The sequence below is a fragment of the Rhodamnia argentea genome, chromosome 1 (assembly GCF_020921035.1).
Source record: "Rhodamnia argentea isolate NSW1041297 chromosome 1, ASM2092103v1, whole genome shotgun sequence".
NCBI lineage: Eukaryota > Viridiplantae > Streptophyta > Magnoliopsida > Myrtales > Myrtaceae > Rhodamnia > Rhodamnia argentea.
In genome coordinates, this window is record NC_063150.1 from 18886860 (window position 1) to 18914540 (window position 27681).

At 41.1% G+C, this 27681-nt stretch overlaps 1 long non-coding RNA gene across 1 annotated transcript; it reads right to left on the reverse strand.

Annotated features, from left to right (window-relative positions):
- Positions 1-5462: 5462 nt before the first annotated feature.
- On the reverse strand, positions 5463-27568 carry LOC115755024. Its single transcript, XR_004017033.2, has 4 exons — positions 27402-27568; positions 22536-22540; positions 20884-20887; positions 5463-5476 (listed from the first exon to the last, which is right to left on the reverse strand). It is a non-coding gene; the product is annotated as an uncharacterized LOC115755024 (long non-coding RNA).
- Positions 27569-27681: the final 113 nt, after the last annotated feature.

Sequence of the window (27681 nt, forward strand, 5' to 3'; positions counted from 1 at the left end):
CTATAATACACCTTATCTACCCCCACCGGATACTCTGTAATCACCATCTCCATGTCTCGGAGGATTCCAAATCTACGAGGTGGGTCGTTCATTGTCGAGGCGGAGGGTCCGAAAAGGGTAACCCATGACAAGATGAGAATAAATCTCAATAAGAAAGTCCTAATCCTAAATTAGAGCGCTAGTGCCTCTGGACACCACCTAGATGAGCAATTCTCAAGAAATTCTTCCTCGATCAATAATTCACCAAATAAATTTCAGAATAAACGTCATTCTTTCTCCCAACTTGCTATATCATCATAAAAAAATTCCACATTACTCCAAAGCCCACTTTTAACGCCTCAGGCTATAATATAAAATTTTCACGTTACTCCAATGCCCGTGTTTAACGCGGCCGACTACAATATAAAAATTTCATGCTACTCCAAAGCCCGTGTTTAACGCCTCAGGCTATTATATAAATGGATAGACCTGCATAATAACGCATCAGGCCATTATATAGTCCGGACCCGCGTAATAACGCATTAAGTTAATAGAACCCGCGTAATAACGCATCAGGTTATTATCCTGCGTTTAACTCCTCAAGATAAAATAATAATCAAAACCCCGCGTTTAACGTCTCAAGGTAAAATATGGTCTTATAAATACAAACCCTGCGTAATAACACCTCATGGTAAAATTCCGCACTCTCGCTCAATTATTCCTCATAAAGACCATATAATAATAATTATTCGATTGCTCGATCGATACCCCATGATCACATCAAAACCTCCCGATCAATCAATCCAAACCACACGATCCTGCTAAACTTCCCGATTAGCAAATCGAGACCCTACGATCTCACCAATTTTCTCTAACAAAAGATCGGGACCATGCGATCTTTCTAATTTTTCCCAACCGCTCAATCGAAACCACTCGATTTAATTATACTGAATAAATATTCGATCGGGACCACGTGATTCGCTCACGTTGAATAAATAATAAATCGGGACCACCCGATTAAATCACACTCAAGCCGTCGGCCAATTGAACCACACGATTAATTTATGCTATCACAAAAATTAATCTATGCCACACTATTAAAATTATGCTAACGTAGCAATTAATATACACCGTATGATTAAAATTATACTAATGTACAATTAATACGTACCATGCAATTAACTTATACTACTGTGGTAATTAATCGGGACCGTACGATTTAAATATCCTAACATGCATTTAATCTCCACCACATGATTAAAGTATACTAAGGCTACAATTAATCCTAGCCATGTGATCAATCTTCATAAAGCAAGATTAAATCTAAGCCATCCATTTAAAGCATCAAAAGCAAGATTAAATCATGGCCATCCAAATCCAATCATGGATCACTATTCACTTCAAGAACACAAACTTTCTCTCTCTTCTCCTCTCAATTTTCGGCCAAGGCATGTCCAAGAACAAATCCAACAAAATTTTCACCAAAACCACTCAATCTAAGCTCCATTAGCATCCTAGTTACCTAATCCAAGTTTAGAAACTATCTTACCTCAAAATCTAGCAATTTCTTTGGTGAAAAGTTGAGAAAATTCTTGACCCAAGTGGTGGCTCCGGCGGTCCTCACTTGGTCGGCTTTAGCCCACGGTATCCCAGCGACTCCAAGTAGCTCAAAGTGGTAGCTCAGCTTTGGTGGTTCAAGGTGAGGCCAATGATGGCTTGAAGAAATTTTGGCGGTGGTGGTGGTGATGGTGACGAATTTCGGCCAAAGAGGGAGGGAGAGAGAGTGTAGTGAGAGAAAGCTTCTTGCAATTTTTTGAAGAAGATGATGGAAAATTAATTATAATAGGTTAGGATATTTTTAGGGCATGATATTTTGGTCTTGAAAGGTAAGAAGGACAAGTTAGTAATTTCCTTACAATTGTCTAGTCAAATTCAGCCACTAGGGGGTATTTGACCGAATTGCCCCTTGACCAAAGTGGAAAAATAGATATTTTCCAAGGATAAATGGGTCTTTTCTCATTTTCAGTCCAAATTTTATTTTTCTGAACACTTTGGAGCGAACCGCTGAAGTACCGTACTCGGATGAGGTAGCATCCAAAATTTACTTATTGGAACCCCTGAAGGTCCAACTTTTAATTTCAAAGTTCGATTCGCTATCAATCTCAATTAATTGAAATTTCGGGGTATCTCAAACTAACGGGCGGCCTTTAGGAGTTACGCGTATCTACCCGTGATTAATACCACGTTTAAGAATTACTCAAGCCTTGACAACTTTAGTTGTCACGTAATTGCGTGGGTCAATTATTAGTCCCGATGGATACGACTATTAGAAAATGATTTAGGGACATTCGGAACCCGTGCGAGGTCAAACGGAATCACCCGTGATCCAAGCGTAGGGTATTATACGAATCGTTCCTTAACCCTTCTAGGATGACCTATATTGGTCTAAAATATTCCCCCAACAATTTTCAAGGTCAAAGAGTCTGTCCAGGATCAAGCTCTTAGGTCCACAAACTTGATTTTCCTAGCTAGCCATTCCCCTTTGGTTAGTCCTCTCAAGAGGGATCGGTTCTGAGTGAGATTTAGCTGAAATACATCAATGAGACATTTCATTCATTCAGAACTTCGAAAATGAGTCGAAATACAGGATGTCACAGTTGATGATCTCAGCAGCGCATCTCTTGTGCCAAAAGACAGCACGGCCAAAGCAGACATAACATTCCACCTCTCTACACGCACTGCAGCTAAATGCATGTGGTATCTTCAAATAATGAAAGGTCAATAGCATTCATGACTCGAATGGGAATATCCCTTTTCGGATAGAGTCTTAAGTGCATGGTCGAAATCCAACTCGACATCACACAAAATCACGGTAGAAGGCCACCTAGTTTTGGTCGATTGGAGGATGAGGAAATGCTGCGGGTGCAAAGAATGTTGCACCTATGGCAATGATTCTTCGGTGCACAACTTGAGGAGGAAGATTTTGTATCATTTGCAGCAATACATGGGCGTGGTACCGTGGATCTGCCCTCACAATTCCTGGAAAAAGAAAAAATACTCTCTGTCCTAGGCATGTGCAAAAAATTGTCGTGTTATTGGTTCTCATTTCCTAGGGTGGCCGGTCTAGTCCCCAGTTCCAGAAAATGAGAATCGGGACCATCGGTCTTGTTCCTAGTTCTTGAGGGGAACTGGACCGGACCGGAAACCGATCACCCCTAATCGCTCGTGTGACGGTTGACTTGTTGTAGGCCTATAAATGATAGGATCCACATCATTGTCAAGGATCCCTACAGAATTATCAATACAACTGTTATTTCTTTATAGCAAAATGTCATAAGTGGTCTCTAAACTTTGGTCCAATGTGCAATATCATCCCTGAACTTTTAATTTGACTAATATGGTCCCCGAACTTTAGTCCAATGTGAAATATAGTTCTTGAACTTTTAATTTAACCAAAATGGTCCCCAAACTTTTGAAATATGTTTAACTTTTAGTCCCTAAATTATAGGAAAATGTTTGATGTAGTTCTTTTACTAATTCAAGTTTAGGTACGACTTTGAGCATTTTTTTATAGTTTAAGGATTAAGTTAAATATGTTCCAAAAGTTTAGAGACCACATTGAACAAGTGGAAAGTTTGGGGACATATTGGGCTTAAGTTTAGGGACCATATTTGTCAAATTAAAAGTTTACGGACCACATTGCGCATTAGATCAAAGTTCAAGGACCATTTGTATCATTATCCCTTTCTTTATTTGTTATCCTTCTTTTTAGCACTTTATTTTTCTGCATATTTTCCTTTCTGCAATTTTACATTCATGCATCTTTCAATTGCCACACTTTATCATATTTTTAGATACTTTGTCATCGAGTAAATTATAGCGTCGTGTTCATCTATCATCTCACTTTGTCGTCGATTAAATTCCGGCAAAGTGTTTTGCGCCTCATTGTCAATCGAATTTTGACGAAGCATATCTATTTCTAGTTCCTTGTGATCCATTGAGTCTCCTATCTGAAATTGCCACAAAGCCCATCTATTCTTATAAAAATCGAAGCAAGTGAAAGGTACTTCGTCGACAACCATTTTTGGCGAAATATCTTTTTGGCATGCCTGGTGGAACGATTTGAGGAAATTCAATGCTGAAGGCCAGGAATCATCCAAAGACTAATAATGCCGTGGGTAATGATCCAAATGGCAGTAACAAGTCAAGGGACTTCAATCTTTAGCCATTAACTAACAGTAGAAGAAGGCCAATGCCAGGGGGCAGATTTTTCTCAACATCTCAATTGAAGATCAATCGAGAGGGGTTGCACAAAATGTTCATATGTCTGCACTATGGAGATATTTTTTGAGGAATATCACAATGGCTTGACCAATCATATGGTGAACCACATTGCAGAAGTGATCAAACCCATGATCACTAATGTATTGAGCGAATTCACGTAATTGGCCTTACTGGCATCGTCAATCAAACTAGTGAAGTCCATAATGATACCAATGCCAATAACATTGGAGCGGCTGATCGATATGTATTATTGCCGTATGATGAGAACTCAGGGCCGCTAATACCGCCGCTGAATGGTGACAATGATATTGCAAGATCTGTTGGGAACACATTGTCAGCTCCAGTGGGGGTTAGTGAGCCTAATGAATTTGCTGAATATTAGTATGTCAGCCCCTTCGAATCAAGGATACGCACCTTGCCTTCCACGGATGCTGATGGATAACTTAGCAACGCCGCAACCCACGACTAGGGGGCAGGCTGGTCAAGTGATCCTTGTGCAAGATCCCGGAGGGACCAAGTGTATCATAGAGCAAACGACGGGATTGGTAATGCAAATGATAGATCTAGAAGTGGGAACTACTAGGCCCGTATATCAAAAGCCTTAAAGTAATTTTGTGATTAATAGTCATTCTCTCTCGATCTAGAGCTACATCTAGATTTGTGTGCTCTTCTATCCCGATCTAAAGATAGATATGGGATTTACAAGACATTTTGTGTGTTCATTCAGCTTATTAGTGTTTTTATGGTCTTTGTACGGTGTTGGTGCTAGGTAGGGGTGAGCAAAATGGATCGCCCTGACCGATGGATTTGGTCCGACTCTTGAGGTCACTAGTCTAGTTCACGGTTTCTCAAGGTGGAGCTGGTGTTCGGGCGGTTCAGTTCCTACTTTTAGTGGGGAATCGGACCAATGGACTGCCCACCTGGACTAATGATTTTTTATTTTTATATTTTAATATAAACATATGATGACATTCCTACATTTGATAGCAGATTCAAGTTTCTACATTTGACATGCCATTTGAACTAAATATATCTTGCTTTGATCAATATAGAGATGATCGGGAAGTCCCCGTTTTTTGGCGTGTGCTCATCACTAATGATGATGCAAGATTAGGTGATCAGCCGCTGTATGAACTTTGATACTACAACAAATTTATCTTTGGGAAATGGGCCAGTCTTTGCAAGCAGTAAGTTAATTCACTCTTTAGATTTACTTCTTTTACTTGTTTTGTCAGATTCACATATTTTTGTTTTAAAGTTATGTACTCATTTTGTCATATGAAATGAAGATTTTTGTTCCGACCAACACAAACAAAAAAGTATTTCTTCAGCAAGTATTCATAAATTTACCGTTGATTATTTATTTTGATGTCCTTGCCTTTTATTAGGATTGATCACATTTAACTAGTCAAATTTTCTTATAAAAAGTGTCTCCACATTAAAAACAAAATGATTCGCAAATCTTATATTATTTCTTTATTATAACAATTAGGAGGTCAGCACGGTGTGGTTGGTACAATTTGGTCGTCAAACCAAACTAAACTGCATAAATATGATTTGACGAACAGTGAAACCAAACTAAACCATATTATAGCCAAGAACCAATCAAACCAAATTATGTTTTGCGGATTAATTCACAATTCTTTCTTCTTTCATTTTTTTCTCTTCATCCTTTGTAATTTCATGAAAAAAACCAAACCCTACAGTTACAACAATTGTTCGGTTTGATTTGCTTTAACTTGAACCATTTTTCACTCACCCCTTACTTTTCTTCAATGCAATTTTTTCGATAAAAAAATCGCCAATCGTGTAATTTGGAAAAGCCTACATTTATACCGTTCATATATAGTACGCCTAGATCTACTAGAGTTGGACTTATAGTGTTGGATAAGGAAGCTTGGCTCCGATACCAGACATTGACTTTCATGAAACTACTCAGATATCACCTGTCGGGTATTCTGGCGTGAATGTAACACTAGAGAATCGTAATATGCAAAGGCTATGAAGACACTATTGCAATATTGTTAACTCTCTCACCTTATAAGCTACCTCTATTACTCTCACGATACACAAACTAATTTGAACAAAATGCTGTTATAATACACTCTATCTTGACCTCTGTAACTCTCCCATGAAGCTCTGTCGTGAAGTGCTGTCTCGCCAAAATTGTTGTTCTTTCTTATCTCTAGAGTTTACCAAGACAAGTATAATATGACTTCCCATTATAGGGTAATAAACCGACTTTGAGAACCTGCGAATCTACGGCTCCACTCACCCAAATTGACTTACAAAAAAAAAAAAAACTGAAGTCTGTTCATTTATGTATAGATTTCTTTATGTTCACATGTATTAAATTAGGCGTTGATTTTTCATATATAGATTTTTTTCAATAAAAGCCTACATGGCGAACAAGATTGGAGATTAGCTCAAACCCTTATTCCTTTTGCGGCCAGGTTCCGAGAGGAATCTACTATCCTACGATAACTTTTGTCCCACCCGTGATGGGGTTGGCAAAGTATATTGATCGGTAGGGAAGCGATTTCAAATTCAGTCATGTGGTCGGTCGGAACAGGAGAAAGTACGCAAAGATAATGGCTCAAGAGAGGAACCATTGGAGGACCTGCTAACTTGGAAGAGCCAACTAAAGTTTCTGAACTGATGGTACTGGAAGAGGATTGTTGGATGATATGACGCTTTGCCAACTCTTTGACGAGCAGACTGTAACAGTGCCACTGAGGACTCAAACTATATGAAATAACTTGGTGTGGACAGCTACCGAGTGTGGTCAGCTCTCGGTGAACAGTGCTTATAATTTGAACCGGAGAGAGAAATCGATTACAAGCATCGTCATCATACCGACCACCCCGCAAGGTATGGAACCAGATTAAGCACATGAAATCCCACCCAAAAATAGAATTTTTCTTTTGGAGTGCTTGCCATAACAGACTTTCCAAACCAGAGAAAACCTCTCCAGGAGAAACATTACACCTGATCCTGTATGTACTTTCTGCAAAAGAGAGCCCGAGACAGTGGAACATATGCCCCTACTTTGTTCCTGGACTAACTCAGTTTGGATGAACACTGCACTCTAAAGTCCAGATCTCAGGTATGAATGGAACCCGAATTGAAGAATGGCTTTTGAATTACCAGAATCAGCCTGGACGCTACCCTTCCTTCGCACAATTTCCGGAGTCCTTTTGACTTATTTGGAAAGTGGGATCAATTCCCGAACCACGAAACTCTAGTTGCTTTAGCGAACAACATGCTTGTCATTTTCAGGCAATGGAAATCCCCAAAGATCGAATCTTGGAACTGACATGCTTGTCAACTTTGCTAGAGATATTTTGTGGAACCATATGTCAATTGTCTTAAAAATTTAAGGTAGCTCGCCGATAGATGATAGAAGGCTGATTTACTTTCCAATTGAAATGCCAATTCACTGGCTTGACTCAATTCCAAAGCATTTTCAAGTTTCATGATCTCTGCTCAACTTTAATTAATTAGCAAAGGCAACATGCCCCACATCAATGCGGCTTGCGTTTACAGCATTTTTCACTCTCACTCAACTCAATGCTCCGTCAAGTTTCGTATCCTCTGCTCAAGCCTAGAAATACAAGAAATCTTAAAATCCCTAGAAATCCATCACCAAAATCCTCCTCCAGCATAATATTCGGGATTCCCTCATAGGCAATTACTTGTGTGCTCATAAGCCATTATAGCTATAAATTTCTAACCTTTAATACAATTTTTGTAATTGAAAAAATGATACCATAAATAAAAATATCGACCTTCTCTAGACAAAGTGATAACATGATGCATGATAAGATGATATTTTATTGGGTGCAATTTGACATTTATATTATGAATTGATAATTTAAGAGAGAAAATAGATAAAGAGGCAATTACGTTGGTTAGGTTGATAGAAAAAGTAACAGTAAATTGAAGAGAGAAAGAAGGGTATTTCGAGTCTGCTGATTAAAAAAGGAGTGGTTTAGACAAAATGGGAATGTAAATGGCCTTGCTCTTTTTTTTTTCTAGCTCTAAAATTGGTAGATGGCATTTTCTTAGAAGAGTCTATTGAATACAAGTTCAAAAATTCAGAGCAAATTAAGTTTCAAAGGGCTTAAGGGGCATAAAGAGTCCAATTGCCAGGTAGGTTTTCCTTTTCTTTTTTTCTTTTGGGCTTTGGCAACCCGGTTACCTACTTTGTTGGATTCCGGGCTGCAATGGGCCAGCTTAAGGTCTAGAAAGCGCAACATCGAATCACAACCCGCTCTCGATATGCGTGTCCACTTCCCTGTTTAGTTGATCGGTGCTTGATAAGGCTCTTGTCACGTTTGCATTGTCTGACTCAAGACATAAAGGCTGCGTTTGGTCGTCGGGATTTCTGATTAGGATAGGATTGAATAGGATAGGATAAGAAATCTAGGAATTTGGCTATATCCTATCCTTTGTTTGGTGAACTGCGGATTTAAAGTCGGATATTCTCATATCCTATTCTATCCTCGCATTTGGTAGAAGCGTATATCAATATAAAGGACATATATGCCCCTACGTGATGCTCATAAAATATTCTAATCTTATTACTATAAAAATAACGTTCTCATACATAAAAAACTTGAAAATATGCACATTTTATTAGATTTTCAAACCTCTTTGCAAAAATAAATAAATAAAATGAAAATAGAAACAAATGAGACAAGAAAGTTGTCATCATTATAAAAGTTAGCTTTTATATGACGAATAAGAGAAATCCTATCCGACTTTATCCTACCCCTACCCTCGGATTTTTTTATCCATGTTATATTCCATTTATATCCGACATTATACTATCCGGGACACCTACTAAATACGGGATAGGATAAAACATATCATATCCCGAGTTTTATACGGACGACCAAACGCAACCAAAGAGGCGTCGGTTTGTGCGGAAAGGGATGGGAAAGTTAGGGGTTCCACCATGGCTATCGACTCCACCTGTGTGGCCGAGCTAGCATGCACTGATCGCCCAAATCAGCCCACCATTCGACCCATGTTGTCTCGGAAAACGCAGGCGATGGCTCCTTCCGACTATTTCGGCAACAAAGGAACCGTCAAGTTGATCTTCAGAGTGCCTAGATCGGAGATATTTGAGAATGTACCAATTAAAGCCCAAAGCAAATAGCAAGCGTTTCATGACATTTCTACTGGAAAAAGAAGGGCACAATTGCAAACCAAAACCACAAGAGAGAATTCTCTGGTCCAGGTTTTGCCTCTTCGATCCTGGTTGTTCACTGCTATGTGCACGCACGACATCATTGGACATGTTGGCGGTAGTTTTTCTCAAGGGGAAAATGTGATCGATCCCCACCAGCTGAAGAGCAAGCGCGATTTAAATATCACTTGGGACAGTATTGTAGTTCCTTATAATTTCTAGTAAAATCTCTTCTTACTAATCACACAGAGTCTTGTTCTTGGAACCCCGCTTTTGGCATTGCTTTAGACTGCTGTGTAAGATGTACCAAAGTAGGACGCAAAGGTTCAAAGTAAACTACATTTTTGTGGCCGTGGAACCTTTGAGCCCCCCTTTTTATTTTTGCACACGTTCTTGTTTAATTCAGTGATTATTGATGACTACTCTTTTGCATAATAGCAATCGTGCGTGAGTTTTTGGTTCATTCTTTCGCAAGCGTTTATCAAATTTTTTTTTTTTTTGGTCATTAGGCTTTTTGAATATGGATTCATGTATTTGGGTAGCAACAATGGTATTGATTTATGTTGAGACAAGTTTTTAACGGACGGAAATTGAGCGGTAAAAATTGCCAACTTCCATTGGTCCTTTGAAAGACCATCACATCAACACGAAGATATTTGTATGTTATTGAGTAAGTTAGTTCCTTTCCCAATGATGTGTTTCGTATTTTTGTTTATATACTTTGAAGCCGAGCAAGAATGTGGCAGTGATATTATATTTCGTGATGGACAAGAAGCTCTAATTCACCGGACCTACCTTCACGAGAAAATTGGAGTCGGCCCATAAAGTGGTGAACCCTGAAAAAGCTCTCGAGGGGAAGAATTATGGGAATCGCCTGTTTGCCTCAAAGGCCAGGGACAAAGGATTTGGTCTTGGAACAGAACATTCCTCTTGTTTTTATGATTTTTCAATGTCATAAAATCCAAACAAATTCGTGAAATAAATAGGGCACTTGAACACCATTGTCGTTTTATGGAGAGAAAAAAAAGGAGTGAATTGACATTTGAACAATTGAAAAGGAAAAGGATAAAACCTAATAAGAATCGAAAAAAAATGAGGTGATTTTGCCAGTAAGCTCTTGAGACCAGAAGGTTATGGGCATTAACACTCTTTCAACTACTAGTCATAGTCATCTCGCCACGTGTTTCAAAGGGAAAAAGAAGCGAACTTCATCATTCTACTATATCTCGTACCTCCTATTTGGGTTCTCCATCATCGCTCTCTTTCCTCCTCTTTGTTGGCAGTCATTATCCACGGGATAAACACATGGAGGTCCACGAGACAACTATAGAACCCCTGCACTATCAAAATCCCTCGAATAACATATGACATTAATTCCTAGTTTGAACACCCCAACGCAGTCTACTAGCACGAATCATCGTAATCCCTTAATTCCGTTCAAGTTGACTAATAGAAATTGGTGACGTGACTGTTTTTATTGTTTTTTTTTCTCTCTCAATGAGTAGATACTCAGATTTGAAGAAAGTAGGGCAAAGCAGAAGACATGTACAGAAAGGCCTTTAAATTGAAAACCGCCAGTTTCAATATACTTCTTCGGAGACAAAAAAAAAATCAATTTCTTCAATCACAATTTTTTATTGCAGCAATCTTGCAATCAAGTGCAATAACTATTGCTAGATTTAATTTCAGTGTTTCAAAAAATCAGCATGAATTTTGATCAAAGAACATATTTCAGCAGAGTTCTAGTGTGATGTCCCGGAATTTTGACATATATAGCATAATTAGATTCAATAGATTTTAATCATGAATTCTAGCCTGGTAAGTAAAATTAGATTTTGAAGATTTAAGTGCCAATGGTTATATTATTCCCGAGGCGTCGGTAAGAATAGATTAGGCTTCGTTAGTTTAATCATCACGCAATAGGAATGAGACCCTCGCACTCGAGCCTAACCCCGACCAAGCTCGAGTTGTGAAAGACCAAATTGCCTTCAATCGTCCGTGTCAAATGACCGACCGGTCTCAAAATACCAAATGACCTTTTTGCCTCTAGATACTTTTCACTACAGGATGAAATATTTAAAAGTGTTACTTAACCTTGGTGGGCCCCCCTCTCACATCACCATCCACCCATCACCTTACCCCCTCTCTCTATGTGCGCGACCGGACCCCGCGACCTGCGACGTCGACTCCCATCACTACCCCAAACCCCCCGACTTGACGCTAGCCTCGCTGTATACCACCCCATCCCGAATCGACCCGTGACCTTTAGCCTTCGCTCTATCTCGGTTCCGCCTCGGCCACCTCAAGCCCCATCGTCGGTCGCCGTCCAATCCGACCCACCTCGAGTTTGAGCTGTCCGGGTTTCGTGTCGCACAGCCCCGCGATCCTCAGATCTGTGGACCCGAGACCCGATCGATTGCGACCTCGACATGAAACCCTCGGTTTTGACCCGCCCACTCGCCTCACTTACCGGCTCGTTGTTGCTTGACCCTTAGCCCTTCCGGCCGACAACAATCGTCCCGTAGCTACCTGGTCATTATCGGCCGACCACGGAGCTACGTCCTCACTCGAGCCCCGATGGACCCTCAACTATGGCCTCTCTCGATCCCCTATGCTCAACCCCGCCAGGTTGCCACCCGGGTCCGGCGAGCCCGAGCCCCAACCATTGCCCGGCCTCCGACGCCTAGCAACCACCGAGAACCCCGAGCGTGGCAGCTATAACCCTGGTAGCCACCAAGACTAGCGGGTTGTTATCGCTCGAGCTGCTGCCCCGCCATAGTACCGCACCATGCTCCGTCCTCTCCATAGATTCTAGAGGCCGAGTGGCACCGGGGACCCAAGCCAAGACACCCAAGCCCCACTATTCGTGACCTGAAAACCTGACCCAAAGTAGAGTCACCGAGACCCGAGCCCTTGAGATTCGGACCCAAAGCGTGTCGCCACGAGCTTCGCTCGTCGTCTGACGCTCATGAACCTCGTGCATTGTCGTGGTCGCCGTTGAGGAGCTTGAGTCGTCGTCGAACATTAGTTAATTTGTGAGTTAAACCCCAAAAGTCTGATTAGGATGCTTATTGCGCTTAGAGTAATTATGTCATGCCCCGATTTCTCTTTGGGCTCAACAACATCCCACTATGGCCGTTCGCATAGATTAAACCCGGGATTCAACGACGTATAACCTAACATGGTATGATATGCAAAAGCGGAAGCATAAAACTAAAAACCCAAACAAGTTATAACAAGATGACTTAAGGAAAGCAACATAATATAACATATAGTGTTTTACAACACAAGGAATAAAACAAAAGACTAAGGGTTCGACGAAGACGGTACAGACCAAAAAGGGTTCTACTACCTAAACCCAAAGGAGCATCAAAAGCTAAGTACTACGGCTATACCTAGAGGCCGGGTTTGCTATCCTCAAATAGGTCCTCGTCAACTACTAGATCATACTCTGTAGAAGCGTCTGACTCAGAGTCCATTGGAACATATTCCTCTTCTTCCTCTTCCACATGCTCAAAATCCGGATCCAACGGGAAGTCAATATCATCTTCGTCCATTGGCTCCAACTCGGGAGGTTCTCCGGGTTCGCCTTTGACATCGGAGGGTTCTACGATCTCAGCATCGGCGTCGGGGCCAGAAGGATACAGGTGACTAGCTACGGGTTCGGTGACGGAGTCAAACACTTTGCCTTCGGGAGGCATCGGGTTGCACCACCCGGGGATCATGCTCCTCGGTATGTCGTAGCTCCTCAACGGCCCATAAGTCGTATCGTTATCTCGGTAAAACCATGCCTCATAGAGATGAGGTTTCCAATCGTTGTCCCCTTTATCGACCCAAACTATACTTCCTTTCCTAATATAAACCTTATGCTCTCCCACAGGATACTCGGCAGCCGTCATCGTGATGCTCATCGGCTCCCCAAAATGGATAGGCGGCATGGTCGGGGTTTGGGGTCCGAAAAGGGTGTCCCACAACGGGGTGAGAATATATCTCAGCGAGCTAATCCTAAACCTAAACTAGGTCAAGAGTACCTCCAGACACTTAGATCATGCAATCCTACTCGATAAAGATACGTGGCAAAAGATACTTTCACAAGAATCATAACATGCTGGCACTTCATAAATCACGGGCAAGTCCACAAAACATGGGTCGAACATCGCGGTCAAACTAAACCAAGCTTCGTACTTCGGGCAATTTATAAACCACAAGCTTATAAGGTATTATTCGAATTATCATAGTGGTACTCAATTCAGTAGTTATCAATTCCAATGGCTAGGCCTGCGTTAATATGCATCAGGCTAATACATTACATTGCACCTGTGTTAGTACGAATCGGGTCAAATCCCGCGTTAATACGCATCGGGATGTCATAAACCCCGCGAATATCGCATCGGGGCATAATGTGAATATATATATACTCATATTATGACATTTAGTCGACTATAGACCCCGCGTCAACACGCCTCGGGGTATTCACATGCACATTATCACATTTCACCTAATCGGCCAACCAAGCACATAACAATATCAATGGGCATAATTCAATCTCAATTTCACAAATTTGGCGCTTAGCCCTCATTTCCTCATTTACGGCCAAATGCCACATTTCAAGTTCAAATTACCAATTTCATCATATAAGATCGCTCAAGACCGAACATGTAAGGCTCAACTCACAATTCAAGTACTCGATCCACACGTTCTTCACAAAGTCAAACTTGCATGGATATTGACCTAGCATGCTCATCATCTCCAATAATACTCAAGTTCTCAACTTGGGCTCAAACAAACAAATAGTTGGCTTGATCATAAGGGTACCATAATAGGTCACCTACACATGCATTCGGCCTCCTAGGACAACCCGAAGCGCAAACAACTCCGCATGCATCAAGGCCCGACGAAAGTCCATATCGAGCTTACAAGCCATAAAGAACCAATCAAGTCTATGTAAACAAAGAATTCATGCATGACATGCCATGTAACATTCAAGGCCAAACCATACTCTCCATAACAGCCTGGTTGTCATCACAATAGTCCCCAACAAATTGAGCACAAAGTACACAAGTCATGCATTCTCGGGTTTGGAGTAAAATCCAATAAAACAGCCCATTAATTCATGCCAAATCACGTCTACACTTGGTCTATTAGTAACCCTAAGTTCTAATATGAGTTTAGGGCTAACTCACCTCTTAAAATGAGCTTTCCAAGCCCACGGAACAGTGGCCAGCACTAGTGACTAGAATTGGGGCTTACGGCGGCTGTTTCGGTTTCAACAAAATATCACAAGTTCAACCACTAATCCACCCTTAAACCTTAGTTAAACACTAAACCAAGACCTCACAAGACCTAAACCAAGCTTAGAGGATCACATACCTCAAGGACGAGCTAAAAACAACCCAAAAATCGGTGACTAGTCTAGAAAACCGGTGATGGGGCGACAACGGTTCTCGGCGGTTTCGGGCGGCGGTTCGTAACGGTTCAAGTGGTCAAAGGGGCGGTGGTTCATGGTGGTTTGGTGGTGGCGTGATGGTGGTTGGAGCAGCTCATAGTGGCGACGGAAAAGCGACGTTCGGGCAAATGAGCAACCGGCGAGAGGAAGAGAAAACCGAGAGGGAGAGTAAGGAGAGAGAGAGTTTGCTTCGACCAAAAAAAATGAAGAAGGAGAGGGGGAATGAACCTTTACAAGGCTTATACCAATGCTTCAAAAGTTCAAAATGGTGAGTGGAGGAGTTAGTGATGGGATATACTTGATGGACAAGTAAAAGACAAGCTTGAATGACATGGTGATGGGTTGGTAGAAGTGAATAGTAGGAGTTGTTGGTGGGGTTCTCCTGGGTCATTCCTTATCTCTAGTAAACTCACAAAGATTTCAAGAGCACTTGGGACAACTTTGCCCTTGCTAATTCTAAAGGAATGAGCATTAACACTAGGGATAAACGGCAAACATTCAACTTCTTGTCCCGATTTTCATTTTCCAACTTTTATCCCCTAATTTCCAATTTCTGATTTTTTGGGAACAATCCTAGAATTTAATTGACCTCGATGAGGCGACGTCCAAACCTTGATTGTTGGAATTCTCGAATTCCAATCCCCAATTTCAAATTCCAATTCACATCCGAATTCCGTCGATCTCGATTCCAGTTTATCTCAAACTAACGAGCGGCTCATTAGGCATTATACGTATCGACCTCGTGATTCTTACCACATTTAGGATTCTCAAGTTGTGGCAGCTTTGATTGTCATGTAACCGTGAGGAGTTATCACTAGTTCCGACAATCGCGATCTTCAGAAATCGGTTTGGTTAATTCGCAAATTATACTATGGTCGGGCGGAATCACCCGTGAACCAATCGTATAACACTAGTAAATCATTCTAAACAAGTCCTAGATCGACCCGCAAAGGCCCAAAATATTCCCCTCGACAATCCTTATGGTTAAAGCCCCATTTCTTATTCGAGTTCCTAGGTCCACGTATCAATTTCCTTGTTAGCCTTTCCCTTTTGGTTAGTTAACCCGTGAGTGATCAATTCAGGGCGAGATACAACTAAAATACATTTTCGGACATTCATTCATTTATAAGTCTCGAATTGGGTCGGAATTCGGAATGTCACAAATTAGTTACTGTATTAGGGTGTTGAAGTAGATTAATTAGGGTCGGTTTAAGCTAGAAACTTGATTTAGGCTACATGACCCTAATTAATTAAGTTCATTCGGTTAGTTAGATTGTCTGTGGCTAGTTGATATTAGACTGAATTGACGGGTTACTTGATTGGCCGATTATCGCGGCATGATTGCGAGCTAACGATAGGCTAGAGCCAAGTGGACAATTGACTGTCGGATAAAAATTAGGTTTAATAATTATCGATGGATTAACTAGCCTCATTTAATTGACCATTGTAAATGACTGCTGTTTTAATGAGTTAGATTGATTGTCGGGCGTTATGAGTGAAATCTCGTGTGTTCATCATCCCATATCAAACGTGATGGTTTGATTGAATACTATGTATTCATATGATCATGCGTGAAACTAAACCGCATATTTTTAGTATGAAAAATAGTCGTGGGCCGAGTCTTTGAGCACGCCCGTGTGAGCATCCGACCATAAACAAAGATGAAAACCGATTGATTGTCGGATGTGTTTGAGTGGTCATATGATGGAATTGTAATGAGATCCTTGACAAGTTTGTACCATGCTAGTTGTACGGAACCACATGACTTGTTAAATGCATGTTAATATATGCTCGTGCCCGTCGTACGAATCACACGAATTGTCGAATGTCGGTCGTAGCTTGTGTCAGACACTCCTTTTGAAATACCTGTCTGTTATGTCGTACCGGTCACATTGGATACATAGCTTTCAATCGCCGTCGCCGGAAGTAAGGGACGATGCCTGGTCCTACTAGTAGATACTGCCGATCGTAGTATCGGGACCACGCCGATCGTATGTGTCGACTACGCCGGTCATATGGATCACTTGTTAACAAATGGACTTCATGTGGTGTCCTATGTATGCAAGTTGATGTGATGCCTTGCTAGTTGATTGTTTGTTGTATTTGTTGGATCAAGTCGAGCATGTATGACTCAAGTTTGGTAAGCTTGCATGTGATTGATGTATATACTATATTTCTATGATTGGTTAATAAGATACTCTAAGCGAATCAATGCCCTAGCCAAACTTAAGTATTGACTTACTGAGATTTATATCTCACCCGGTTATTGTTAACCATTTTTAGGCATTTAGCCATGGAGAACGGAAAGTAGACATAGATCTTATTGGAGTAGTTTGGGGAGTAACATGAACTCTGACCTGGTAGTTTTGAGGGTTGTAGAAAGTGGCTCGAAGAATGGGCTTGTAGATATTTCAGTTCCTTGGGTTAGCAAAGATAATTAAATAAAAAGTGATTTTTGCTGATCTATCATGATTTGATTGTTGTGACCATCTGTTTAACTATTCCTTTTATTCGATTCGATGTTTGGGAGTTGCACGTTTCGCATACATAATTGAAAAGATAAATATGTGTGGCTCGATGACGTGCCTAGGACATTGTCTTTATTGACCCGAGGCATATTGGTAGGGATATTGCGTGCCTGAGGATCGGGACGTGACATTTAGGTTGTGATCTCTTATCTCCTCTTTAGCTTCTTCATCATCCCTCTCTTCCTCGTCCTCATTCTATCCTCATCGCCATTACCTTTTTCCTTCGCCTTCCACATTGACGTCATTGTTCTCATCGTCATCGCCCATGCAACAAACCGATAGAGATCCATGAGATGACTGCAAAACCTCAAGCACACCATTCTCGTCCTCGTCATCCTCATCATCATCATCTTCGTCCTCGTCCTCGCCATCTTCATCATTGTCCTCGTCCTTACCATCCTCGTCGTTGCTGAAGAGTGGGAGGTTTGAGAAAAATCATAAGGTGGATTAAACATCTTGAAGAATAAAAAGATTTCCTAAATATGATGTGATAATAATCCTTAATTTTAACACCCAAACACAAGCGCCTAGCAAGAATCAACATAAGGGGTTTTTCTTACACTTAATTGCCCTAATAAGTCTTTCTAAAGCATAAGTTGAGCATAAATCTATTAGAATCAAGCAGCATTCACAAATTCGCTTATCTTCATTCTCACAAAATTGGAACAGATGGCACCATTGAAGTTAAGGGTAAGTTGCTCCGAAGATGTGCGAATTTGTGAATACAGCTTGATTGCACTGGAATTAGATGTGTAATTGCCCTATTTATACTCATGTGAAAGTTGACACATTGAAGCTAAAGGCAAAGAGATACAAATTCCTAAACTATGCACATGGGTGAAGGGGACACAAGATATGATGCAAACGAAAGATCAAAATGGTGTACATGAAAATAGGTGGAGTTGTAAAAAGAGCACAAAGATGAGCAGAGCGCCGATGAGGTGAAAGATTTCATATAGTAGCGATATTCCATAGTAACTTATAGATACTTTGTGTTGGCCTGAGATATGAGGGTTTACAGTGATCGGTGAAGGTGGATGAGTTGGGATGTTACTTATGGAAGCCAAGAAGGTGTCGCATATAGATATGAAAATTGGGAATGTGGAGAATAACTCGGAGGAGTTACGTGAGAATAGTTCGAAGGACCACAACATGAAGTTGGTAAGATTTCTGAATACCCCTCTTGTTACACATTTAAGACATCATTTAAGTTGTCACTATGCATCGATAAGGAGGTGGATTATATATATCTTGAATTTCACATGATATTACTGTTGATTGGTGGTGATATGTACCATATGTATGTGTAGTAATAGATTTAATCTTCCTCATGCTATTGGTAATTTTCATGGTGAGCTTTGTTGGTTCTCAAAGAAAGCGTTCGAGTTAGCATGGTATTAAGTTGGTTAGTAGACCCGAGTCAAGCGGGTAACCTGGAGAGTGGTCCATCTGTAAGCTATTATGTTGTTGTTCTTGTAGGTTGTGAGATGAGTTAGACGGTTTTATTACGAGACATGGTAATTCCATCAATAACAATGAAGGAAGAGGAAGAGGTAGTGTGTTGAATCTATTACTTATTTAATTTTCTAGCATCTCGTGATTTTGTTAGATTGCATGATCCTATTGCACAATATCGACTATATTAAGTGAAAAGGAAGACAATGAAGTTTCATCATCAATTTCGCAGGTTAAAAATAGGTTCCATGTCATTTGAATAATTGTGATCAATATAGAAGGAACTAAAAGTACAAATAGGAAGGGGAGTATAGATTCTCAATCGGATGGTATGTCCATGGTTGTACATTTTAAAATCATTGTGAGGTATCTCTTCATTAGAGTAAAGCAAAAATAGAATGCAAAAATAAAGCGGAAGAAACATTGATGATCTATGAATAAAAAAAGGCGCACTTGTTTCGATAGAGGATCCCTTGTTTCTGGTCGATTCTAGATCTTCTCTCTGTAAGACTCACAAGTGACACTTGAACCATCCGGAACAGTGTTGAGGAACTCCCCACTATCCGTTATTGATATCTCGCACTTCTTCGGTATTTCAGAGATCAATGCATCAATAATCCTTTCTATTGATGTACACCCTTTAATGTCTAACCATTGCAAATGCTTTAATTTGTAAATGCCCTTGACAACTTGCAGGCTCTCACAACCTTTAATACTTAAATCCTTCAAGTTCTTCAAAGATTTGCAGTCCTCAATATGGTCATCAAAGAAGCAACCAAGAGTTACTCTATTGACATGTGAAGCTGAATATGTTGTAGCATCCTCATGTGTATGTCATGCAATATGGTTGAGAAGACTGCCGAAAGAAATTCACACGGACCGGATGAAACCAATAGAGATTTTTGTGGATAATGTTTCTATCATTGCTTTGGCAAAAAATCCAATCTTTCATGAACGAAGCAAGCATATTGATGTTCTATCACTTCATTTGAGAACAGGTGAGAGAGAAAGAAATTGAAGCCTCACACATGAAGACGGGAGACCAAGTTGCAGATATTTTTACTAAACCTCTCAAGGTTGATACATTTCGAAAGTTCAAGAGTCTATTTGGAATGATCGATGGAAGAGAATTTGATTTAAGGGGAGTGTTAGAAATTAAACCAAATTCAAGGATAGTATCGATCAGCATATGGATGACCGTTCATGTGACGCCCCGAAACTTCGACATTTATAAGATAACCGGACTCAGTGTAAGTCCAATTGTGAATTCTAGTTTGTTTTATGAAGTTGGATTTTAAGGATTTAAGTGACGATGGTTGGATTTTATCCGGGACGTCGATCAGATTAGATTAGACTTCGTTAGTTTAATCGTCACATTTTAGGATCGAAATCCTCGCGCGTTCGAGCCTAACCCGAACCGAGCTCGACCTGTGAAAAAACCAACATACCCTCCATCGGTTAAACCAAATGCCCAACCAGTCCTAAATTATGAAATTATCATTTTGTCCTTGTATTTATACACTAGAAGACAAAGAATTCAAATATCCTAGTGGCCCCTCTTCACATTTTCTCATACTTGTCAACTCCTCACTTTTTCCCATCAACTCTCACCAACCCATCCCATCATCTTTTCCCTCTCTCATCTCTCATCTCTCTCCTCTATTCGTCTAATCTCATGACCGAAACCCATCCCTCTCGTATTTTTGCTCGGCCACCTCCATCGCCTCCACCCTCGGCTCGTTACCGCCGCTCCATCTGGCCGTTGTCCATCCAACCATCATCCGTTGAACCGAGAGCCTCATGCCACCCTCGCCGGTCCCGCTCCTTCGACACCGTCGCACCCTCACCAACCCCCGCGACCTCACCCTCATTCTCGGCTTCTTCAACTCGTGTCTAACCACCAGCGGCCGTCGCTTCTCCCTTAGCAGCCGCGCACCACCAAAGCTCAACCCCGAACCGTGACCAACCCGCTTGAGTAACTCTCGAGCCACCACCACCTCACTCCGACTCTTCCTTTGGATGAATATCAGCCCCGACCCCCTCCTTTGCCGCGACGCCATACCACCACCTCCACCCTTGTCCGCTGTCCAATCGCCGGTCGGCACCGTTGAGCCCGTCAAGCCGAAGTACCCCCGCTCTCGCACGATCTGCTCTCTTCTTGGCCATAAGCGCCCTCACCCGAAACTTGCTCGAGCCCCCATCGTGTCGCGCCAATAGCTTCATCAACCTCATTGTGCCTAGCTCACCATCCAGCCACACCACATTGCTACTCGGTGGCTATCCGACGCCGTTACCGTACCGCGGCTCATCGCCGCAAGCTTCTCGAGCCATCACAGTGTCCCGATCGTTATCCGTGAGTCGAGCCGCCGCCGCCGCCATTGTCACCTGAGCTTGCTAGATTGTGAGTTAACCCCTAATCCCTTGATTAGGGTGCTAATTGAACTTAGTGGTAGTTAATTAGTATAATTAGCAATATATAGTGTTTATGTAGCGTAATTGTGGTCGGTTCAGATAGAAATTGGGTTTAGGTTAAATGGCCACGATTAATGTCAATCGGATTAGCTAGGTCGTCTGTGGCTAGTTGATTATTAGATTGGATTGATTGATTGGGAAATGATTTGCTGTTGTTGATATCGAGCGAGCGATAAGCCGTAGCCGAGCGTACAACCGATAATTGGATGAAATATAAATTAATAATTTTCGTCTAAATAATGATGTGTGTTTAATTGATTTGTGACGATTGCTCATCTGTTTGTATACTTTACATTGAGTGATGGATGTTACGTGTGGAATTTTGGGTGTCGATTCTGGTATTTATAGATGCAAAGTCCAATGGACAATTTGTACATTCAAATGACTATGTGTGGAATTAAATTGCATGTTTTAGCATGAAACTGGCACCGGGTCTAGTCTTTAAGCACGTATGTATGAGCATTCAGTTATAAATAAAGATGACAACTAATTGGTTGTCGGATGTGCCTGTGTAGTCACATGATGGGATTGAACATAATCCTTGACAAGTTATACGTGCCGATCGTATGGAACCACATGACTTGTCGGATGCACGTCAATTCGTGCCCGTGCTAGTCGTATGAATCTCACGGATTGTCGGATGTCGGTCGTAGCTCGTAATGCATCGATACTTCTTTCGGAATGCCCGTTTACTATGCCTTGCCGGTTGCTTTGGATACATAGCTTTCACCTACCGCCATCGGAAGTAAGGGACGATGCTTGATCTTGCCGGTAAACACTGCTAGTAGTAGTGTTGGGGCCACACCAATCGTGTGCGCCAACCATGCTAGTCGTGTGGGTCGTTCATTAATAATTGGACTTTGTGTGGTGTCCTATGTATGTAAACTAATGTGATGGTTAGCTTGAGTGATTGTCTGATGTGACTATTAGATTGAGTCGAGCATTGCATTATGCATGGCTGAAGACCGGTAAGTTACGTGTGTGTGTGTGTATGTATGTATGTATGTATGTATGTATGTATAATGTATTTCTATGGTTGCTAGGTAGAATGCTCTAAATGAATCAACGCCCTAGCCGGGCTTAGGCATTAACTTACCGAGATTATTCTCACCCTATCATTTAACCTTTCGGGTCCCAAGTGATGGAGCGACATGTCCGATTCGGCGTCCCTACCAACCAGTTCTTCTACATTATCCACCATGAAGAGGTGCCCTCGGGGCGGGACTAGGAACAACACGTTACCAAGATCCGGGTGGATGAAGGGTTGCCACACTTAGTATTGCACCTCTTCAAAGCCTGGTTCCTGCGTAATGGGGATGTGCTCCATGGCCCGCTACAGAAATTTGAGGGACCGCCTAACCCGCGCCCTTACGTCCCCTCTTAGGATCCCATGGATTTGGATAAGCCGGACGGGGAGGTAGTAGACCTCGAGTCACCCCGAAGTAAAGGGTTATATATGTTTGTTCGTAGCTCTATAAGGTTAAGGATTATTTATTCTTATTATGGAAATGAAATGTCTTTTGTCTGCTTGAGTGTCGTGTTTATTTCCTATGTTGCTATCCCCGTATGTTTGATTGATCGGGAGAATTCACGTTTCCACATGCGCAGTAAGTTCATAGGTCGATAGTGTGCCTAAGATGCTATCCTTCATGACCTAATGGTGATTTGGTAGGGATGTCGTGAGCCCGATAGTTGGGGCGTGACAGTTCGAATCCCCAAGATGAATGCATGATCCAAGACTTGTCTTTATTATTTCGTAGTTTTCGAGAGTCATTATTATTGTGAGTCTTTCAAAGAGACCGATCGTATTTCAACGTGTAGTTAATGCAATGTATGTACATTGCATCTGTTCATGTTTCTAGAGTAGTTCAAGAGTCGTGGATTAAGCTTATAAATAGGTATGTCTTGTAACCATTTCAGTGTGGGTGAATCGATTATGAATACATAAATATTGAAAGCCATCTTCGGTCTCCTCTTCCTTCGAGAGTTTTTTTCTGATGTTTGTTGGTCACTTTTGATTTATCCCATCATAAATTTGGTTGAGTTGTGTAATATAATTTCTTTTTTCTGCCTTATATGTACATTCTCCTAATAGTACCTTCCCTTGTTTAAGCTTGACAGCTATAATGTGTAAGTCCCTTCGTTTTCTTATCTTTTTAGCCAGAATGGAACTTGTCCAAATGATGATTCTTGAGTGCATAAAAATTAATTATTTGGGGAGGATATGAATTCTCTTGTTCAATTATTTAATTCAAGTTCCCTCATCCATCGAGATTATTGGGGAAAATGGATCATGAGTGTCTTGACCTAAAAGACAATAAATTTGGCCAATTTATCTCGTTTAAATAGACATGATCGATTTCTTAAAAAATAATAATGAAGAATACTGCAGCAAATTCTCTGGAAAAACTCATATTCAACGCCTCACAAATCTCAAAAGTCCCATTCCCACCCTTTTGATGGGACTTAAAGGCTAGATTTAGTCTGATGTGCAAAAATTAATTCACAATATCATATGACCTCATGATTTCTTAGTGGGCGATTTGTAGCGGCACAAAGGGCATGTGTGGTGTATTCTCAACCAAGCTTCGATGCAACTTTTGTGAAATTCATGAGAGCAATCTATCCGAACAAGTTCATCTCCGATCGCGACTTCTTCCATGCAAATGACGCAATCTAGCTCATGACTACTCGAGCCTCGATCACCCTCAAACACCACTTTGTACAAACTTGTAATCATTGACTCATCTGCGGCTTCGAATTTGATCCTCCCTTGGTCCATTGACTCCCTCATGACGCTCCTCCGCAAGACATCCTCCATGCCGTGATCAGGGCTTGTAACTAGTCCCTCTTGCCTCATTGGATTCATCGCGGATTGTTGCTCCGGAAGAAGCTGCCGCCATCTCTCCACCTCTTCGAGGATCCGCAATTGCAGGTCTCGCAGCTGGAGCCTCAGCCATCGGGCTCGCATCTCGCACATCTCGTGCTCCGAGACGGTGACCTTGTGCACTATTCTCACCACCATCTTCGTCCTCTTGCGCCCCTCGTTGCAAGGGTCGTTCACCGCGTGGGACGTGGCCCCCACAATCTCAGACACTAGCTTGTCACGGGTCAGGCGCTTCTCGAAAATAATAAGATGAGTTGTTCAACCCTTTTACAAGCTTCTTATAACAATCGGGAACATTCATAATTCTCACAGATCCTTGTTGACCATTGAGTCGTAATAGTCCTAAGCCATTCTCTCGAGCTTCAGTACATCAAAGCTATTTTCTACAAGGATTCAACTACAGGTAATTTTTCATCTATAAAACAATTCAATTTTGAATTCCTAAAGTAATAATCACAACATGTTTTGTCCATATTGCATCAAAAAGTTACTATTCCAATTCGAATCGAGAACTCATCATGGAAATGTGTTTCCCCTTGGAGAAGCACAAGAATCGTGTGATCGGGAACATCCAGCGGTGGGAATGCATTGGGTCCAAAAGTATGAACGGAGGAGCCGCGGCTGGGAAAACAAGCACATGTGGGCATCGATTCAAGGGCAGAAACTCTGAGTGATCCTGCCGGGGGAGTCCATCAAAGTACACAGTGGGGACTATTGAAGTAACCCTACGTAGATCTATGTCTAACCCGAGATATAGGGTGATTTCCCTAATCACTTCATTGATTGGCGCGATCAATACAAAGATGGGTTATTAGCTACTCAAGTGGGAAATTGGATCAATTCCGGCCAGTTGAAAAACAAGTGTGAAATACAGATCACTTGGGACAACACCATGATTCGTTATCATCTTGGATTAAATATCTATTTTATAACCACATACTCTTGTCCTCGGAACCCTTCTTGTGTGTTACTTTAGACCGCTGTTTAAGATGGTACCAAAGGAGGATGCAAAAGATAAGTGCAAAGTAAGCTATGTTTCTGTCGCCCGAAAAACTTTTATCTACATCCTTCTTTTGCATATGTTCTTGTTTAATTAAGTTATTACTGGCATTGCCTATTAGCTGTCGTGCATGGATTTTGGTTCAATCTTTTAGTAAGGCCACTAGGCTTTTTGAATTTGGATTCATGTATTTGGGTAGCAAGAATAGTTTTGATTTATGTTGAGGCAAGTTTTTAACAGGCGGAAACTGAGCGAAAAATTGCCATCTTTAATTGGTCCTTTGAAAGACCATCACATCAGCTGGGAGGGATTTGCATATGATATTGAATAAGTTAATTCCTTTACCAATGAGACGTTCATTTTATTTTTTTTTTTTTATATCCTTTGAAGACGAGCAAGAGTGGTGGTAGTGATATCACATTTCGTGATGGACAAGAAGCCCTAATTCATCAGGCTTGCCTTCATGAGAAAATTGGAGTCGGCCCTAAATTGGATCAACCCTGAAAGAGCCTTCAAGGGCAAGAATTCTTGGAATCACCTGTTTGCCAGAAAGGCCAAAAACGAAGGATTTGTCCGGGAAACAAGATGAATGTGTCATGGAGCGGTAAACCAATGTGCCTGGAAGAATATCAACAATGATATATTCATGAAGCATGTTTCTGTGAGGTACCTCTTGATATAATTAGATGCATACACTGAATCGGAATAGATTGACAAGTAAAATCCAAACAAATTCGTGAAATAAACAGGGCACTTGCACACAATTGTCTTTTTATGGAGAGAAAAAAAAAGGTGAATTTAAAAGGAAAAGAATAAAACCTTATAAGAACCGAAAGAAATGAGGTGGCTTCAACAATAAGCTCTTGAGACTGGAAGAGTATGGGCATTGATGCTCTTTCAGCCAATAGTTATAGTCATCTCGCCACATGTTTCGAAGGAAAAAATAAGCCTAGTCCATCAGTCTGTTCCATCTCTTACCTCCTCTTCACTTCTCCATTGTCACTTTCTTCCTCGTCCTCTTTGTTGGCGGTCATTATCCATGGAATAAACACATGGAGGCCCGCGAGACAACTATATAACCCCTACGCATTGTCGAAATATCCAAATAACATATGACATTAATCCCTAGGTTGAACATCCAAACGCAATCAACTAGCAAGAATCAACATAATCCCTTAATCCTGTTCCAGTTTTTTTTTCTCGGTCGAAAATTCCATTCAAGTTGACAAATAGAAATTGTTATATGACTGTTTTTGTAACTTTTTTTTTTTTCTCTCAATCAGTAGATTCTTGGAATTGAAGAAAGTAGGGCCAAGCAGCGGACAAGTGTAGAAAGCCCTTCTTTAGATTGAAAACCGCCACTTTCACTATCAATTTCTTTAATTATAATTTTTAATTGTAGCAAGCATGCGATCTAGAACAACAAATATTGCTAGATTTAACTTCAGCTTTTCAAAGAAACAACACGAATTTTGAATTGAGAACTGATTTCACCTGAGTTTTAGGTTGTGATCTTTTACCTCGTCTTCAGCTTCTTCATTGTCCTGCTCTTCCTCATCCGCATCCTGTCCTCGTCGCCATCACCTTTGCCTTTGCCTTCCTTGTTGACATCATTGTCTGCATCGTTATCGCCCATGGCACAAACCAACGGAGATCCATGAGATGACTGCAAAACCTCATGCACATCGTTATCCTCGTCTTCGTCTTCGTCATCGTCATCCTCGTCATAGTCATCCTTGTTCTCATCATCTTTCTGAGGAGATGGAGGTTTGAAATTATATCTGAGGTGGATTAAACATTTTAAAGAAGAAAACAGATTCCCTAAATATCACATAACCATAATACTTAGTTTGAGCACTCAAACGCAAGCGCCTAGCAAGAATCAGCGTAATGGGTTTTCCTCACACTCAATCACCATAGGATTGCTTTGGAAAGCATCAACCGAACAAAAATCTATTAGAATCAAGTAGCATTCACAAATTCGCATATCTTCCTTCCGTCAAAATCAGAACATATGGCACATTGAAGCTTAGGGCAAGTTGCTTTGTTCCAATTTTGAGGGACTGAAGATATGCAAATTTGTGAATACTGGTTGATTACACTGGATTGACATGTGCAATTGCCCTACTTATTATACTCATGTGAAAGATGGGCACATTGAAGCTAAGGGTAACGAGATACAAATTCCTAGACTAAATGCACATGGGTGAAGGGAAGGGACCCAAGATATGATGCAAATGAGCTGTTACCTAAATTTATGATTAGCAAAGACGTTACTTTGGACGAGCTTGCTCTAATCTATAAATAGGAGCAAGTAACCAGTTATAAAGAAGGATCAAAATGATGTACATAAAATTAGGTGGAGTTGCAAAAAGAGCACAAAGATGAGGTTGATAGATTTTGTGGAGTGGCGGTATTCTATAGCAACTTTATAGA